This window comes from Esox lucius, chromosome 5 (genome assembly GCF_011004845.1).
Source record: "Esox lucius isolate fEsoLuc1 chromosome 5, fEsoLuc1.pri, whole genome shotgun sequence".
NCBI classification, from domain to species: Eukaryota; Metazoa; Chordata; class Actinopteri; order Esociformes; family Esocidae; genus Esox; species Esox lucius.
Window position 1 is genome coordinate 36,426,354 of NC_047573.1, and position 18,187 is coordinate 36,444,540.

Sequence of the window (18,187 nt, forward strand, 5' to 3'; positions counted from 1 at the left end):
GTGTTGCATTTTTTTATTGTTGGATGCTGGAGAAAAAAAACATAGAATACATCGCAATGTCTTTTGCTCTGACAACATTTACTCTCCGTAGTCTTGAAACAATGTGTAGTTGTGTGGATGAATTTATTCCGCCACAACTTGAGTGACTGTTTTGGCAAATATTTCTTTGAAATGACAATATTCAATATGTGCAACCATTGTGTACGTGTGCTGCTGTTGTGAGACATAGCCGAGGCATGGCTTAGGTCATCAAAGATTTGCTTCTCCTTCATAGAAAGGTCTGAAGTCATGCTCTGTATACACAGCCATCCGAGTTCTCTATATGTATGACATGAGAACTTTTCCTGCAACTGAGGGACTAGCTCCAATAATCTTTACCAAAAGCCTATGTTAAGTTTAGCATTCTAGCTAACAACTGTGGCATTCAAAATCGTGGTTTCGTTAAGGTCACAACAAGATAAGATTGTATTGCTTCTGATAGCCCAAATAGTTTAGAAGTAATGATGACATAAGTAGACTGAAGCTATGTTGAATAGGATGGACAGTCTTTCTGCGTTCAAAATGTCCATTCATTTAGCTTGATGTGATTGTAATGACTAGTAGGCCATTATTTACTCATATCCTGTATATAGGCCATATACAGGCTCTCATTTAACCTCCTTGGACATTTCCACATTGTGTTATAACGTAAATGGTCTGATCAATACAAAATATTCCATAATGTCAAAAGAAATTGTAATTTTGTCCTAAATTAATTATTTGAAACAATGAAAATGAAAAATATGAAACTGAAGTTAGTTAAAATGTATAAATATTAACTTGTGCTATGACATACCTGAACAAGCTGTAGCACAGCCAGTCACCATAATTAGTTAAATGGAATCCACTTGTGTGCAATTAAGGTGTTAACTGCTAGCAAAGACGCTTAACTTTTTATGCGCGGAGAACATTTTATTTTTGCAATAATAACAGATGTAGAACTTCTGTCCAGATAGCATATATTAATGTCATAGTCAACAGTCAACTCCATATTTCTAAAATCTTCAACCATTGTGTTAATGCTGCTTAGCATGTTAATAAAACACCCTTCCCATGAAAAACATATTGCTACGTGGTACGAATTAGGTTAAAAACGATGTCGCCAACATATATTGTATTAAATACTTCATCAACAAAACATGAAAACTGTTAAAGTATTGGATTTAATTTGAGAGAATTAAATAAATTAACAAGGTGATTTTGCGGCTCATCTGTGATATTTTGGGATACATTTGTGAAATTGAGCAATATATAAGCATTAAAACATGGTTTACTGTGCTTTGCCAGGGAATAACTTCACATCTCAGTGGTGTGAGAAGACACCAGGCCAAGGTGATATGGTGCCATATCCTCTAGTAGGATTACTAACCAAAGATCACATTTCCTGTCTATGTTCTCTAATTCAGTTTGACCTTGAAGTGTCAGTACTATTCTAAGCAGTTATAACATGGGTACCTGGTCTTACACATTCAACTTGAGTTAACAACAACAGAAATCCTAACCATCACACAAAAATGTAAATTCACATCAAGTATGTTGTTCATGACAGAGCTGAAGTAAACAAAGGGATGTCGCCTTCTCTTGGTCCTCTTTCTTCACAGACTGTTAACTTCATAGCACTTTAATTTCAACCATTATTTACAATTCACAAATCAATTGTGGACTAGTAATTCTATTTAAAATTGGGTTTAAAATGAGGAGCTCTCACCTATAGTAGCATACATGATTTACCCTCTGTCTGAACTTTCTCTCACTCTGCCATCTTATGTTTATAATTTTCTATTCTTAATTGCTAATTACATAATAGGCCACAATGACCGGGGTTGTTTCTGGATAGTATTTGTATCCCAGGAAGAACACAAGGCTGAAGATTCCATGCTCTGTGTGCTTGCCAAGGATCATTACATTAATTGTGGTTAGCTTCAACAAAGATCTGTCTCATTCTTGACAATCATTCTCGGCCTTGGAAAAATTCAGTGACCGACATAAGCATAATCGTAGTATTTTTATGCAGACTGGCTTATCACGGCAATAAATCAATGTTCCAACATTACACTGCCTGCACAATTATTAGGCAAATGAGTGTTCTGATCGTATTATTATTTCTATGCACATTTTCCAACTACAAACCATATACACTTGTATGCTCACTGGATTGAATCATTTTCAGGTGATATGTATTTGTGTAATGAGGGAGGGTGTGACAACAGTGAATAACACCTTATATCAAGGTGTGCATAAGTATTAGGCAGCTTCATGACCTCAGGTAAAATGGCCCAAAAAAGAGATTTAACTGACACTGAAAAGTCATATATTGTAAAATGCATTTCAGACGGATACAACACTCTTGAAATAGCTCAACTATTGAGGCGTGACCACCGGACACTTTCTGTGAATAGTCAACTGGGGTGCAAAAAATGCATGGAGAAGAAAAGACACAAATTCATTGCAAAAGACTTGAGAATAATTAAATGTAAAGCTACCAGGAACCCGTTATCTTCCAGTGTATAACAACTTTGTTATATAAACAGAAAAGGAACCAGGCCAGCCTAGTTCAGCCAGCCCACAATTAAAAGTGTTGTTGCCCGCACTGAGCTCAAACCCAGGTCTGCCATGTCAGAGGAAATGTCCTTAACCACTATGCCACAGTGCTATATGTTTGCCCAGGGTCGGTATGAAAATCTCAACATTAGATAATTTTGTCAGGTATTAACATCACCCAACTTTGAATATTTCACTAGACACCATTAAGCATTGTATTAAAATGACTAATGTTTCTTATTAAGTTTACCTCCACCACAAGTAGAATCTTTCAAATTTATAGCATTTACCACTGGCTGTTTTAACAGCTTATTAGCCAGTAATAGGCTTACAAGTATCTATTAACTTGCGAGACAGAAGATTAGCTATACACTGGAAAAGCTATTTCATTTCATGGCACAAAAACATTCATTTTTCTTTCATTCATGAATGACATTGATACAATAGAGTGGGGAGAACGAGACAATTTTGCAGGTTTTCCCACTTGTAAAGCATGTAGAAGTCTGTACTCTCCAACTGTGAGTGACGGAATCTGAAACAAAAATCTAGAAAATCACATTGTATGATTTTTAAGTAATTAATTTGCATTTTATTGCATGACATAAGTATTTGATACATCAGAAAAGCAGAACTTAATATTTGGTACAGAAACCTTTGTTTGCAATTACAGAGATCATATGTTTCCTGTAGTTCTTGACCAGGTTTGCACACACTGCAGCAGGGATTTTGGCCCCCTCCTCCATACAGACCTTCTCCAGAACTTTCAAGTTTCGGGGCTGTCGCTGGCCAATACGGACTTTCAGCTCCCTCCAAAGATTTTCTATTGGGTTCAGGTCTGGAGACTGGCTAGGCCACTCCAGGACCTTGAGATGCTTCTTACGCAGCCACTCCTTAGTTGCCCTGGCTGTGTGTTTCGGGTAGTTGTCATGCTGGAAGACCCAGCCACGACCCATCTTCAATGCTCTTACTGAGTGAAGGAGGTTGTTGGCCAAAATCTCGCGATACATGGCCCCATCCATCCTCCCCTCAATACGGTGCAGTCGTCCTGTCCCCTTTGCAGAAAAGCATCCCCAAAGAATGATGTTTCCACCTCTATGCTTCACGGTTGGGATAGTGTTCTTGGGGTTGTACTCATCCTTCTTCTTCCTCCAAACACGGCGAGTGGAGTTTAGACCAAAAAGCTCTATTTTTGTCTCATCAGACACATGGTTATTATAGTTTTGCATTTTTTTTGTTTTTATTTTTATTTTGTTTTGACTTTTTGTTTTCAAATTCAGTTTAGTTTTAATTAGTTTTTAAAGTGGGTTTGCTAGTTTAGTTTTTATTTTTAGAAAATGCTTAGTTTTAGTTAAGTTTTTATTAGTTTTAGTGTTAGTTTTAGTCTTTTTTAGTAATATGGGCTATTTGTCAGGGGCAAGATTCAAAAAGGTCAGAAAAAGTATTGTGTAATAACTCAACAAAAACATCATACAATTTTAGAAAATATTTATTCACAGTACATAAAATGTACATATGGGCACAAATATGTAAACAGTCTACACTCCGCAATAAATGCAAAATGTGGAAGTGACGTGTGCCAAGAAAAAAAACTAAATAGCCAACAGACTAAAGAAGACATACATGATGAACCGCAAATACCACAGCTGTACAATTTTCACACCCTATTCTAAATTTATACAATTGCCTTCTGCCTACTCATCTGGATTGAAGCAGCAAACATTCAGTGTAAAAGTAAAAATGACATAACATTATTTAATATTTGAATCACAGCTTATAGTGTTTTGACATCGACAACCCAAGTGCATTTTACCTCAAACTTGCGACTAGTTAACTTTCTAAAGAAGGCGCAATCGCTTCTCGGGTAGACATTAACACACTGACAAAATTATATTCAGAATTTAAAATATTTTTATATCGTTTTTTAATGTGTGATTGTGTAAAGATGTTCACGAGATATCAACCTTTCGCGAACTTGCTTCAACGTCGAACACTCGTTCTCATGGAGACGCAGTGTGCACGGAGGGGAGGGGTGTGTGTGTGTGTGTGTACGTGTATGTATGTGTATGTGAGTGACAGAGAGACGGAGGGAGAGCAGGGAAATGAAACACAGCTGAGCGAATACTCTGCGTGTTTTAAATAGCGTTAAAAAAGGAAAGACATTGACAAAGACGAAAACTAAGAACATTTACTCTAATATTTTATTTTAGTTAGTTTTGTCTACCACACATTACAGTTTTAGTTAGTTATCGTTTTTTTGTAATGCCTCGTTTTTATTTTTATATCAGTTAACGACAATGTTTTTCCCACCTAGTTTTCGGTTTTTCGTTCGTTTTCGTTAACGATTATAACCTTGATCAGACCACATGACCTTCTCCCATTCCTCCTCTGGATCATCCAGATGGTCATTGGCAAACTTCAGACAGGCCTGGACATGCGCTGGCTTGAGCAGGGGGACCTTGCGTGCGCTGCAGGATTTTAATCCATGACGGCGTAGTGTGTTACTAATGGTTTTCTTTGAGACTGTGGTCCCAGCTCTCTTCAGGTCATTGACCAGGTTCTGCCGTGTAGTTCTGGGCTGATCCCTCACCTTCCTCATGATCATTGATGACCCACGAGGTGAGATCTTGCATGGAGCCCCAGACTGAGGGAGATTGACCGTCATCTTGAACTTCTTCCATTTTCTAATAATTGCGCCAATAGTTGTTGCCTTCTCACCAAGCTGCTTGCCTATTGTCCTGTAGCCCATCCCAGCCTTGTGCAGGTCTACAATTTTATCCCTGATGTCCTTACACCGCTCTCTGGTCTTGGCCATTGTGGAGAGGTTGGAGTCTGTTTGATTCAGTGTGTGGACAGGTGTCTTTTATACAGGTAACGAGTTCAAACAGGAGCAGTTAATGCAGGTAATGAGTGGAGAACAGGAGGGCTTCTTAAAGAAAAACTAACAGGTCTGTGAGAGCCGGAATTCTTACTGGTTGGTAGGTGACCAAATACTTATGTCATGCAATAAAATGCTAATTCATTAATTAAAAATATTTTTATTTAAAAAATATTCAAAATATTTTCTGGATTCTTGTTTTAGATTCCGTCTCTCACAGTTGAAGTGTACCTATGATAAAAATTACAAACCTCTACATGCTTTGTAAGTAGGAAAACCTGCAAAATCGGCAGTGTATCAAATACTTTTTCTCCCCACTGTAACTATCAATATAGGAAACCCCTTCTCTTTTACTGCCCAAGGGGTTTTGATCTAGCCTTGGTAATATATGTACCATTTGTAAAGAAAACATGAGTGAGCAGGCAAAACACGTCTTTTATTTCTTATTTCATTCACATTCAACTGTAGGTTATACCAGCATGGCACAATCATAAAACAAAACATGGCAACAAAGAAAAATTGAACTGACCCCTGTTCAAAAGTCTGCATACCCTTAGTTCTTAATACTGTGTATTGCCACCTTTAACATCAATGACAGTCTGCAGTCATTTGTAATAGTTGTTTATGAGGCCCCAAATTATTGCAGGTGGTATAGCTGCCCATTAGTCTTGGCAAAATGCCTCCAGGTCATGCAAATAGCTCCCATAACTTCTTTCAAGGAGACAGACGAAGGACGGAAGGAGTTCCCGTCACCTCCCCCTGGCTAGTGTTAAGAATTTTACGTGTACCAGAATTTCTGAAGAAGGACGAGGATCCGGTCCAAATGGAAATTTAGCACAAAGATTTATTGATATGAATTGATAAGTCAAAATACATGAAATACACTGCAGCGGTCAAATATTTGCTCAACCCTCGAGCTTCCACAAATATTCGCCCCGAACAAAGATCGAACATTGGTTTTAATACTCCCGCCACAGGGGCGGTTACTTTTCACTCTCGTGAGTAAAACCCATCCTTATTGGTTCTTTGTTGACATGGTGACATGTTGGACGAATCCAATCCAATGAAGACGGACATGCTCTAACTCTCGGTCATAGATCAACAGGTTCTTTGCATACAGGTGTGAAATCTTAACCAGGTTACAGTAATTTACATTCTATTGTCCTAACCTAGACTATAACATCAGGGGGCTGGAGACAGAAGGTCTCTTTGTGCTGTATAGGGGGCAGTTTCATTTGTATGTTAATTGTGGGGTTTTAATCCTGTCTCTCTATCAGAGCCAGGTGTAAAGTCTGAGTGAGTGTGGCTGAGTGTAATTTAAGGAGTTCTAAACTTTATGGTTATTGTATTCAATCATATTTCCCTAACCTGGCTGCAGCATACAATTTAATAAAACAAAAACATAAGAATACATGATTATTAAATCAGCATTATTTAAACTACATTTATCTCAACACTAGCCGCTCTACCCATTCGGCCTCACAATCCTCCGTCTCTGCTGCCGCCTCTTCTGCTGCCTCGGCACCTCCTACTGCCATGGCTCCTGCTCCACCTCCCGTGCGACGCAGGTTCTCAGACTGGATACTCTGTGCCCATCTAAGAAACCCAGACCGTCCTGACTAGGCGTGGAGCATGCTGCGAGTGGCAACGTTGCCCTCACGGCCCCTGCCTCTTCCTCCATCAAGCAGAGTAAGGGCCGAGTCTGACGGCATCACAGATTTGGCCCGACTATCTTTTTCTTTCAATATACAAGCTAAACGTTTCTTGGGTGTAAGTTGTGCTTTTGTGCAGACTCAGGCAATGTCTGAGCCTGTTAAGTCACTTGTACCTTTTGCATGCCCTAGTTTGCCTCCATCGGTGGCTATTAGAGACTCAGTGAGCGCATACTGCTCATATGCACTCAGGTTACAACATCTGTGTATGCAAATGCTGGGCTCCTCTCACTCAGATTCCTATGAAAGAGAGTGTGAGACCAATTGTACAGCAGGATGGCTAAGTGGTTAGTGCTCTTGGCTCTTGTTCAGTAGACCTGGGTTCACCACCCACTGTGTCTCAGATTTTTTCTCATCCCTTTCTCTCTCTTCCCTCCTTGGGCCGTGTCTCTTCCTCTCTGGTCGATCTCGGCAGCAGTAAGAGTAGAGAGGGAATTTGAACGTTTCCTGACCAACGCCCCCCAACTTCATGCTCTTCCTCTCTCAGAGTGTTATTGGGAGTGGCACAATCGCTGCACCATGTCAGCCTGGCTCAATCGAACAATCAGTCTGGGTTATCTGATTCAACTCCACTCTCCTTCTCCGGGATTGTGGAGATGGTGATATCATCACCCGACAGAGTGTCTGCTCTACTGTCAGAGGTGACAGAATTGTTGAGCAAATGAGGGATATGCGTGGTCCCAGAGGGTCTCAGACAGGACAGCTTTTACTCCCATTAATTCCTGATTCCCAAGAGAATGGGAGGAGGGAGGCCGATCTTGGATTTGCCCAATCTGAATGCACACGTAGCCAAACGACTGTTCCGTATGCTCACCACCAGTCGCCTGCTTGAAGCCTTAATGCCGGGAGATTTCTGTTCGAGCATAGACCTCAAGGATGCTTACTTCCATGTCCCGATCGTGTGCAGGCACAGGAAGCTTTTCCGGTTTGCCTTTCAGGGCAGGGTCTTCAAGTATATGAGGATTCCGTTCGGCCATGCTGTGGCTCCACGCACCTTCTCAAATGTCTGGTGCTGGAACCCCTACGTTGAGAAGGCATCAGGAATTTACCCTTTCGAGATGATCTCCGGATTCTAGCACCGTCCCTGGAATTGGCCAGGATACACACTTTCCAAGTGGTGTCCCTTCTCACACGATTAGGTCTCGCTGTGAATTGGAAGAAGAGCGTGCCAAGGCCTGCCCAGCAGGTTTCTTACCTGGGTCTGGTCATGGACACGTGCACAATGAGAGCACACATTTCAGACACGCAGGCTCTTGATCTGCTCTCTGCCCTCAACCTGTGCCGGCCGCCCTGCATGTGCCTGGTTCGGGCCATCATGTCCCTTTTAGGCATGATGGCTGCAGCGCACACAGTAGTCCCCCTGGGCCTACTACAGGCCTGGTTCGCCTGTAGTAGGCCCAGCGGGTCAACCCAGTGCTGGACATGGTCTTATTGGTGCTGACCTAATCAAGGGCCGCAATGAATCTGAATGTGGGTGCGGACATGATGTCTCAGGGTGGCCTTCATCACAAAGAGTGGCGTCTCCACCCAGACATCGTCATCCTCATATGGCAGAGGTTTGGGGAAGCCCAGGTGGACCTCTTCGGGTCCAGACAGAACACACTGTCGCCTCCCTGTGGTTCTCCCTGTCCCAGATGGATCGCCCCCCTCTGCAGTATCTCTTTGATGTGGATAGGTCTCCTTCGACCATCAGTGTTTATGCATCGGCCATCTCTGCGTGTCATGAAGGCACGGTTTTCAGCCACCATCCGCCGTTTCCTTTTGTGTATGCGCCATCTGTGCTCGGTGGTCAGGCTGGGCGCTCCGCAATGGGACCTTGCTAAGGTGCTTGGCGCTCTCTGTGAACCCCCATTCGAGCCATTACAGCGGTGTTCTCTTAAGTTGCTCTCCATTAAAACGACCTTACTCATCGCCTTGTGCTCTGCTAAGCGAGTGAATGATCTCTCGGTGTGCCTGGGCTGCCTGGATATCAGAGAGGACTTAGGTTGCGCAATTCTGAGACCTAATCTATTCTTCGTACCCAAGGTTTTCACCAGCTCTTTTCGGTCGAAGACAATCGATTTACAGGCCTTCTTCAGTCCTCTGCACGCCGTGAGGACGCCTTCGGCATTCATGCGTTTCTATTTACTGGACGTGTCTCCCTTCATCCCTTGTTCATTTGGTTCTTGGTGCAGCTGCCTGAGATCTCTGAATTTTGCTAGGGAATCTCTTGCTTTGCCTTGCTTCTATCTCTCCCCTAAATGACAGAATTCAGTAGCCTGCTTCGTTCAGGGGTATTGTCACTGCCTGCCGATACACTTGGCTCCTCCTTGGGGCTTTCCTCATATTGTTATTCGATTTTTTGTATCCCCATGCCCCTCATCTCGTGATGTGTGGTGTATGAGTGTATTTGTTGTGCTTATGTGGAATGGATATATTTCCCTTTTGCTTGAGCTCAAAATCCTTTCTCCCTGGGTTGGCCTATGTGTTCATAAGCCTGCTCTGAGGGAGAATTCCATCATTAACGCATTCGATCATCCCTTTTCTGACCTCATCAGCTATTGGGGATGTTTTGTGTAGGGGAAGGTTTCTACTGGTACCTGGAAGCTGTGCTGGTTGGTCCGGCAGGGAGTACATCCTTGGCTCACTCACTCCGCCGTGAACTACTAGGAGCTAAAGCCCCTCTAGGGGGAGGAGCTCCATGACATATAACGTTAGGTACCGGGAATGTAACTCCGGTTATATGAGTGAAGCGGAGCCACCTAGACCTGTTGCCCTGCAACGTTATAACGTGTTTTTTTTGTATTATCAGTCATATTTTCAAAATCAATGCCAAAATTCCACAATTTCTGCCAGGGTATGCAAACTTATGAGCACAAATGTAGCTTTCGGTTAGCTCATTGACTGCAACTGCAGTTGTTGGGAGGCCACATTAATTGACTCAACTAAAGTGGTTTCACAAATGCAAAATTATCCTGTTGTTCTGGATTTACATGGTTTAAACATGGTTTAACCACAATAATGGCTGAATGGTACTGAAATTGAACCATATTCATCAAAACAAATGATCAAATAAAGTGTATTTAGTATAAGACTGGATAAAATATGGTTTTGTACCTGTCCCTCTCCCTCTGTCCTTTCTTGGAGTTTACTGGAATCGTCACTTACTCCTGGAATACTTGTCCAGGTCCATTCTAGCCATCTCTTATTGATCTGTTAAAGTATTAGCCTATAATGGAGAAGGCACATACAAGGGGGTCTTGAGGAAACAAGCCAGTGAGAGACAATGCTCTCAAAGGGTGCTTAAAAAGAACAATATCATATATTGTCTGTTTGGAATGCGTTAGTTGCATTAAACTTTCTTTCAGGTTGTTCACTGATCTCTGCTTTTGCTGTTTCTCCTTGCTGACAGCTGTGACATTCGTTCTAACATTTCATCCAATGCTATGGGTGTGTACTCATTCGTCATTATTACGTTATGAATAACACTTCACTGTCAAACATAAACAACTGCTCGTGTAAACTGTGAAACAACAACAGTAGTGAATCCTTGTGCAGTGCAAAACGTGGCACAACGTTAAGTATCATTTTCCCAAGATCAGAGCTCAACTAGCAAACACTGCACTGAAGTATTTACTCAGTTATAAAGACAAAGAAATATAATCTATCGTCTGCAGGTACATGTTTTGATCCTACTTACAAAAATCACAGAAATTGATTCTGTGCATTGCTTATAGGAATGTTTACCATACGGAACCTTTAAAAAGCACCAGAATATATAGGTGACCACCAGCCCCCCACTCCACTGCTTATAATAACAGTGTGATTGCAGACATTTTACCTAGGTCTGAAACAGAACATTTTACATATCCTTTCTACCAAGTGCCATAACACATTTCAACATTTATATTAATTGATTTGTTTTATATTCATTGATGTACCGCTTCTAAATTCAGTGTGTCCTAATGTTTTATTGTGTATTAACTGTTGATGCGTGTTTTGGCTGTTGCAATCAAATTTCACCTCTGGGGGATTAATAACTCCTATCTTACACTATCTTAGATAGGATGTCTACTTGTCCTGGACCGTTGTGATTATATCTTCATTTTACATTTCCTCTTCTCTCTCTGGAAGTTGTTTTCACTGAGAGGACTCTTTTTCACATTCATAAACTTTTAACTAAAGAAAACAATGTTATTTCCATATCCCATTTCATTGGTTTGCATTTTTATAATATACCGTTGGAAAATCTAAAGATTATAGGAACATTTTATTTATTAATTTAACAATAGGTTTCACCTCCCAAACCCTCTGAAAGGCAGTAGTCTCTAGCTGCAAAAACTGTAGGTATAATTTGTATTGCGTTCAATGGCAACTGCCATTTTGTCTGTTTGAGTGCTATTAATGCCATTTTCCATGAATCTTTGGGCCTTCTCTAGGATGTGTTCCATCACTGTCCTTGAATGGATAAATTGTTCTCGTGGGGATGCCACGTGCCCCTGTCCAGTGAGCAGATGTGTCTTTGCGGAGGAGCATGTCCTTGTCTATTTGTGCAAGACACTATGTGAACTGACTGAAAATCACGGCCCTAGCTGGACTTAATCCTTAACCCAGTCTGCCATGGGCCTGAGTTAATGAAAGACTGCCAAAAACCATGAGAATTCACAAGGAACAAAAACCAGCAAACTGCTTTACATAATTATTTTTATTAAGTTGAACAATTTATGCTTGTCTTTATAAAGCATTCATTATATATCTATAAACACAGTATGGTTGAAATGAGAGCTACTATAATAACCTAGCTGTCAACTCAACAGTTGACATATTGAAATCCATTATATCAAAACCATATTTTAACCACATTGTGAGGCAATGTTTATTTTAATTACTTTGTTTACTAATTCAAGCAAACTGGTGCTATATATTGCTGTATACTATACACCAAGTTTGATCAACCCAGACCTTTTTATAAAGCGCTACAGTATCTTCTGTTAGATGAATATTTCACCTCAGGCTAGTGCATAGCACACATCTTCATAGAGAAAATGCTGTAAATCCATGGATGAGTAAGTGTGGTGTTTTCAGTATGTACTGAATTACAAATGAATAAAAACTTTATCTTCCAAATTTAACAGGCTATGGTGTGAAATGGCCAGTGCAGCATAGTTTCTTTTATTGCCTAGCATTAATGTTGTTTTGTGTTTTGGTATACACAATTCACAGAACCTTTTCCCCCAATCCTAACGATAATATATTTTTATGGTTATACAAATGTTTTAGTTTTTGTTAACCTTCAAATGCATTTTGTTATTTAAAACATTTACCCTACAAAAGATAAATTAATAAACACAGTGCATTTGGAAAATTTTCAGACCCATTCACTCTGTACTTTGTTGAAACATTGTCAAATATTATTGGGTATGATATTACATTACTAACTTGCAATACCTGTATTTGTGGAGTCTCTTTGTATATTTATATCTGTAGACTCTCTCAAGCTCTTTGAGGTTATATAATTAACTTTGCTGAATAGCCATTTTCAGGTCTCTACAGAGATGTTTGTTTGGGTTTAAGTTTAGGCTCAGGATGGGCCACAAAAGGACATTCACAATACTTGGCTGTGTGCTCAGGTTTGTTGTCCTGATGGAAAGTGAATCTTAGCACTAGTCTGAGGTCACTGTTCAGGTTTTATAGAGACATTTACATTTTCAATGCTTTCCAATTGTGCACTTAGCTACATTCCTGATAGTAATTAGATATCTTGTCTTGATCTGCAAATGCGATCAAAGATATGTTTTGTTAAAGGATGTGATCACTAAGCTACAAAGAATGTGTAACAACTGTAATTTATAAACGCTTTCAAATTTGATAGACAGCTGTACACCTGAGCTCAATTTTAGTTTTCACCACAAAGGGTCTGAATACTTTTATATTCAGATAAGGAATTCGATTGCTCAGTAATTTCATTCAGGGTGTAAGTAGATATTAAATTGCATTCTGTGTCAAGCTGGTTTGATACTACACAGAGAAAATGGGAAGGAGAATTGTATTTAGCTTTTCTAATCCCACACCAAGTGAAATTAATGTCAAATATGTAGATTAATTGCTGTAAATCAGCTCAGGAAGAAAAACTAATATTCAGATCAAAATACCCACCAGAGGGCACATTTGTCTTGAAGATTATGAAAAGATATCCCTGACATCTGTGTTAAGTAGGGGTGAATTAGTTGAGGATGAAGATATAATCAAAGTCAAATCCAATGTTATTTTTCACATGCTTTGTAAACAACCAGTGTAGACTAACACTCAAATGCCTTCATACAGATCCTTTTCCATTAATGCACACTTAAAAGGTTAGGAAAATAGAACGAAACAGTGAGGTTCTGTTTTGTTCCGTTTTTGCTGTTGTCCCTGAATGTAGCCTGCTCTGTTTGGTTTCCTTCGGTCTTGAATGTTGCTTTTCCATCTGTTGTTATTTGTTTTCACGTGTCTTGTTATCTTCTTAATTAGGCTCCCCATTTCTGTTCAGCCTTGGTTGGGCCTTTGTGTGTATCTTGCCTGCCATCGGTCTGTGGGTTTGCCTGCCTGCCTGCCTTTTTCCTGTGTACCTGCCATTTTCTTGTTTTTGCATAAGTGGAGCCAGCCAAGAAGAACAAATGTCTCATACTGAGTGTGTCAGTGACTGAGAGACATGGACTACCAAACCTGAGGTCTCACGTTCGAGCCTTGTCACAGTCAAAACAAATGTTGCATTAGGATTTGTTCAGGAGAGATTAAAACCTTCAGTAGCTACATTACAGTAAGCCTAAAATAAAACTGTCTATGATAATACTGTTTCTGGTGCATTTTCGAAGTACGCATCCGTGTGTGATTTTTGGGTCAGGATAGATAAGAACTTCGCTGGCTACAACCTTCAGTAGCTATGTTATAGAAATACTAAAATAAAACTGTTTATGGTTATATTGGCCCTCATTTATCAAAAGTGCGTACACCAAATTTCCAGCGTACACCTGGCGTACACCCAAAACCACGGTGACTTTGAGATTTATCAATATGGACGTTGGCATACGGCACTCTCAAAGGTGGTGTACGCACGTTTTGAGTTAGTGCGGAAATGCGCAGAAAAAAAAATCCTAACGCACTGACAAACTAAAAGATATGATATATTATGACCCACTGTAAAAAAAACAACAACATAATTACAAACTTCAATGTTTATTTTTGTGCAACATGGACTTCAAGGTTTAATTTGTGTGACTTTACCAAAGCATTTGATTTATATGTATTCCTTCAGATGCGAGCCTGTGCGCTTTACATGACATTTCAGGGTTAGGCCTGGCAGTTGCGCACGGACTGGGTTCAGTAATAAAAGGCTTTTAATGACCAAAATATAATTCAGACTGACAAAATAATAAAAATGACATTCTTCTTCTTTTAAATAATAATAGAAATAATAATAATAACGACATTCTTCTTCTAAATAACAATAAACGTCATTAATAATAAATATCATGAAATAATAAGACGAATATTACAAATTGTCATGCAATTATTAATGTGAATGAATGGTACTCCACATCACATCATCTTTTATTCCGCTTTTTAAACTGCCAAATGAATTTTTTTTATTTTTTTCTACCTCCCTGGTGATCGTCTCAATCTCCACGTCAGAGAAGTTTCTCTTTTTTGCCGTCTTCCGTGTGTCCATGGCGTAAAATGAGGGCGTGGGGGGAGCGGAGACTTGAATATATAGGGGCGTGTTATTCTAATGACGATCGTTTTCAGCCGCGGCATTTATCAAGGGCAGGTTTTGCGTACACCTGGATTTTAAAGGTATGCACAGATTCATAAATCAGGCGGTGAGAGGAGTGTAAGCAAAATCTTACGCCAACATATACGCCCGTTTCTACGCAAGAATGGTAAATGAGGGCCATTGTGACTATTTCTGGTGGAAGTCTACATCTATGCATGCTTTTTGGGGTAATATAGGCTAGATCACAAACCCTTGGTTGTTACGGTAGACAGGTCCTGGAGGCAGGTGCAGGATTCAATGAAACTTTCATGCCAGAAAAAAAAAATGCACCCAAAGGTGCATAACAATCAAAAGAAACCGAGCTCCAAAACTCTCGGACTGAATACAAAATGCTTAGAGAAGTTGAGCGCAAGAACAAGGAGTCTGCGGCGTGACATAGGTACATGTAACAATAACCATCAAAGGACAGGGGAAAACAGAGGGCATGATATACTACATCTTGTTAGGGAAACAGGAACCAGGTGTGCATAATGGGGAAACGAGGATGTGTCCAGGATGTGATGAGTAGCTGATTAGGGTGCATTGAACCGGTAGCAACTAGTATGCTGGGGATGTGGAGCGCTGCACCAGCAAGGGGGGTGGAGCAGGATGAGCAGGTGTCACATAGGGCAGTAAAAGAGTAGGGGTTTCCACGATTCATCTTTTCACTTGACGAAAGTCAGTTATCGTCACCTATATTGATAATTACTGTATCAATGTCATTCATGAATGAAAGAAAAATGAATGTTGTTGTACCATGAAATTAAATAGCTTTAGCAGTGTAAAATTCATCTTCAGTCTTGCTAGCAATTGCTCAATTATTATGAATATTCCAATTAGTAAGTTAGTAGATACTAGTAAGCCTATTACTGGCTAATAAGCTGTTAAAACGGCCAGTGGCAAAAGCCATACAGTTCCCAGATGCAATTTGTGGTGGAGGTAAACTTAATAAGAAACATAAATTTTTTTAACACAATGCTTAATGTTGTCCAGCAAAATATTCAAACTTGGTGTGATAGAAATATGTGACAAAATGTTCTAATATCATAATGCCATACCAACAAATGCACAGCTCTGTGGTGTAGTGGTCAAAGACACAGCCTTTCACTAGGGAGACCCAGGTTTGAGTCCAGTGAGGTCAACAACATTCATCACTTCCAATTGTGGACTGGCTGTACTTGGATTGCCTGCTTCCTTTTCTGGTTTTTACCTACCTCCGTTTAATTATTAAACCCTTTTTGTTGTCCTTTAACTCTGCTTACCCAAAATGTTAAAAAACAAAAATGTACTTTATGTACACAATGAATAAATGCACCATACAGTAGCTGGCTATATCCCACTGCAGCTTTGCCTCCCACTGCTGGTTTGCGTCTACAGCTATGCAGATTGTGATGTTCAGTTCCTGCAATAATTAATGCATAGAACATTTGCATACTTATATTTTTTTATCAAATTATTATTATTTATTTTTGTCTCTACGTTTATGAATGCCATACCCTGCCGTTAGAAAGTATTCAAACCCTTTTTTTGTGTTGCAGAGTGAATATATATTTTTTGCCTTCAACCTACATACAATTCCCCATAATGACAAAGCAAAAACACGTTTCCAGAAATCAGTGCCCATTTCTTGAAAATTAAATGTCCAGAAGTAATTGCAACATTTTTCACGACACTTCTAATTGATGTCAGATGCATATTTATTCCAAATATTAATTGCCATCTACCTGTGGAAAATTCCACCAACAGACTTCCTAGGGCCCAACTAAACGGGCAAGACGGGCTTTGGTCACAAGGATTACCAAAAACGCAATGGCCACTCTAACAGAGCTTCAGAGATTCTCTGAAAAGATGAGAAAAGCTGCTAGAAGGACTGCCATCTCTGAAGAAATCCATCATTTTGGTCTTCATGGCAGAGTGTGGTCCTTGATTCTAGATTTGTTCTAATTAGTTATTTTTTCTTTTATTTTCTGATGATTATGATAGATGTTAAAATACAAACCTGATTCCAAAAAAGTTGGGACACTGTACTATTGTGAACAAAACCGAATGCAATGATGTGGAAGTTTCAAATTTCAATATTTTATTCAGAATACAACAGAGAAAATTTATCACTTTAAGGGAAAAATAAGTTGATTTTAAATGTCATGGTATGAACACATCTCAAAAAAGTTGGGACAAGGCCATGTTTACCACTGTGTGGCATCCCGTCTTCTTTTTATAACAGACTGCAAACGTCTGGGGACTGAGGAGACAAGTTGGGAGCATATTTTGTTCTAGAACTTGGATATAACTGTCAGTATTGATGGTGTCTTTCCAGATGTGTAGGCTGCCCATGCCACACGCACTCATGCAACCCCATACCATCAGAGATGCAGGCTTCTGAACTGAGCGCTGATAACAACTTGGGTTGTCCTTGTCCTCTTTAGTCCGGATGACATGGCGTACCAGTTTTCCAAAATGAACTTCAAATTTTGATTTGTCTGACCACAGAACACTTTTCCACTTTGCCACAGTCCATTTTAAATGATCCTTGGCCCAGAGAAAATGCCTGCGCTTCTGGATCCTGTTTAGATACGGCTTCTTTTTGGACCTATTGAGTTTTAACCGGCAACGGCAAATGGCACGGTGGATTGTGTTCACCGTTCACCTGAGCCCATGTTGTGATTTCCATTACAGTATCATTCCTGTATGTGATGCAATGCCGTCTGAGGGCCCGAAGATCACGTGCATCCAGTATGGTTTTCCGGTCTTGACCCTTACGCACAGAGATTGCTCCAGATTCTCTGAATCTTTGGATGATATTATGCACTGTAGATGATGATAACTTAAAACTCTTTGCAATTTTTCTCTGAGAAACTCCTTTCTGAAATTGCTCCACTATTTTCCGCCGCAGCATTGGGGGAATTGGTGATCCTCTGCGCATCTTGACTTCTGAGAGACACTGCCACTCTGAGAGGCTCTTTTTATACCCAATCATGTTGCCAATTGACATAATAAGTTGCAAATTGGTCCTCCAGCTGTTCCTTATCTTTACATTTAACTTTTCCGGCCTCTTATTGCTACCTGTCCCAACTTATTTGGAATGTGTAGCTCTCATGAAATCTAAAATGAGCCAATATTTGGCATGACACAAAATGTCTCACTTTCAACATTCGATATGTTATCTATATTCTATTGTGAATTAAATATAAGTTTATGAGATTTGTAAATTATTCCATTCCTTTGTACAGTGTCCCAACTTTTTTGGAA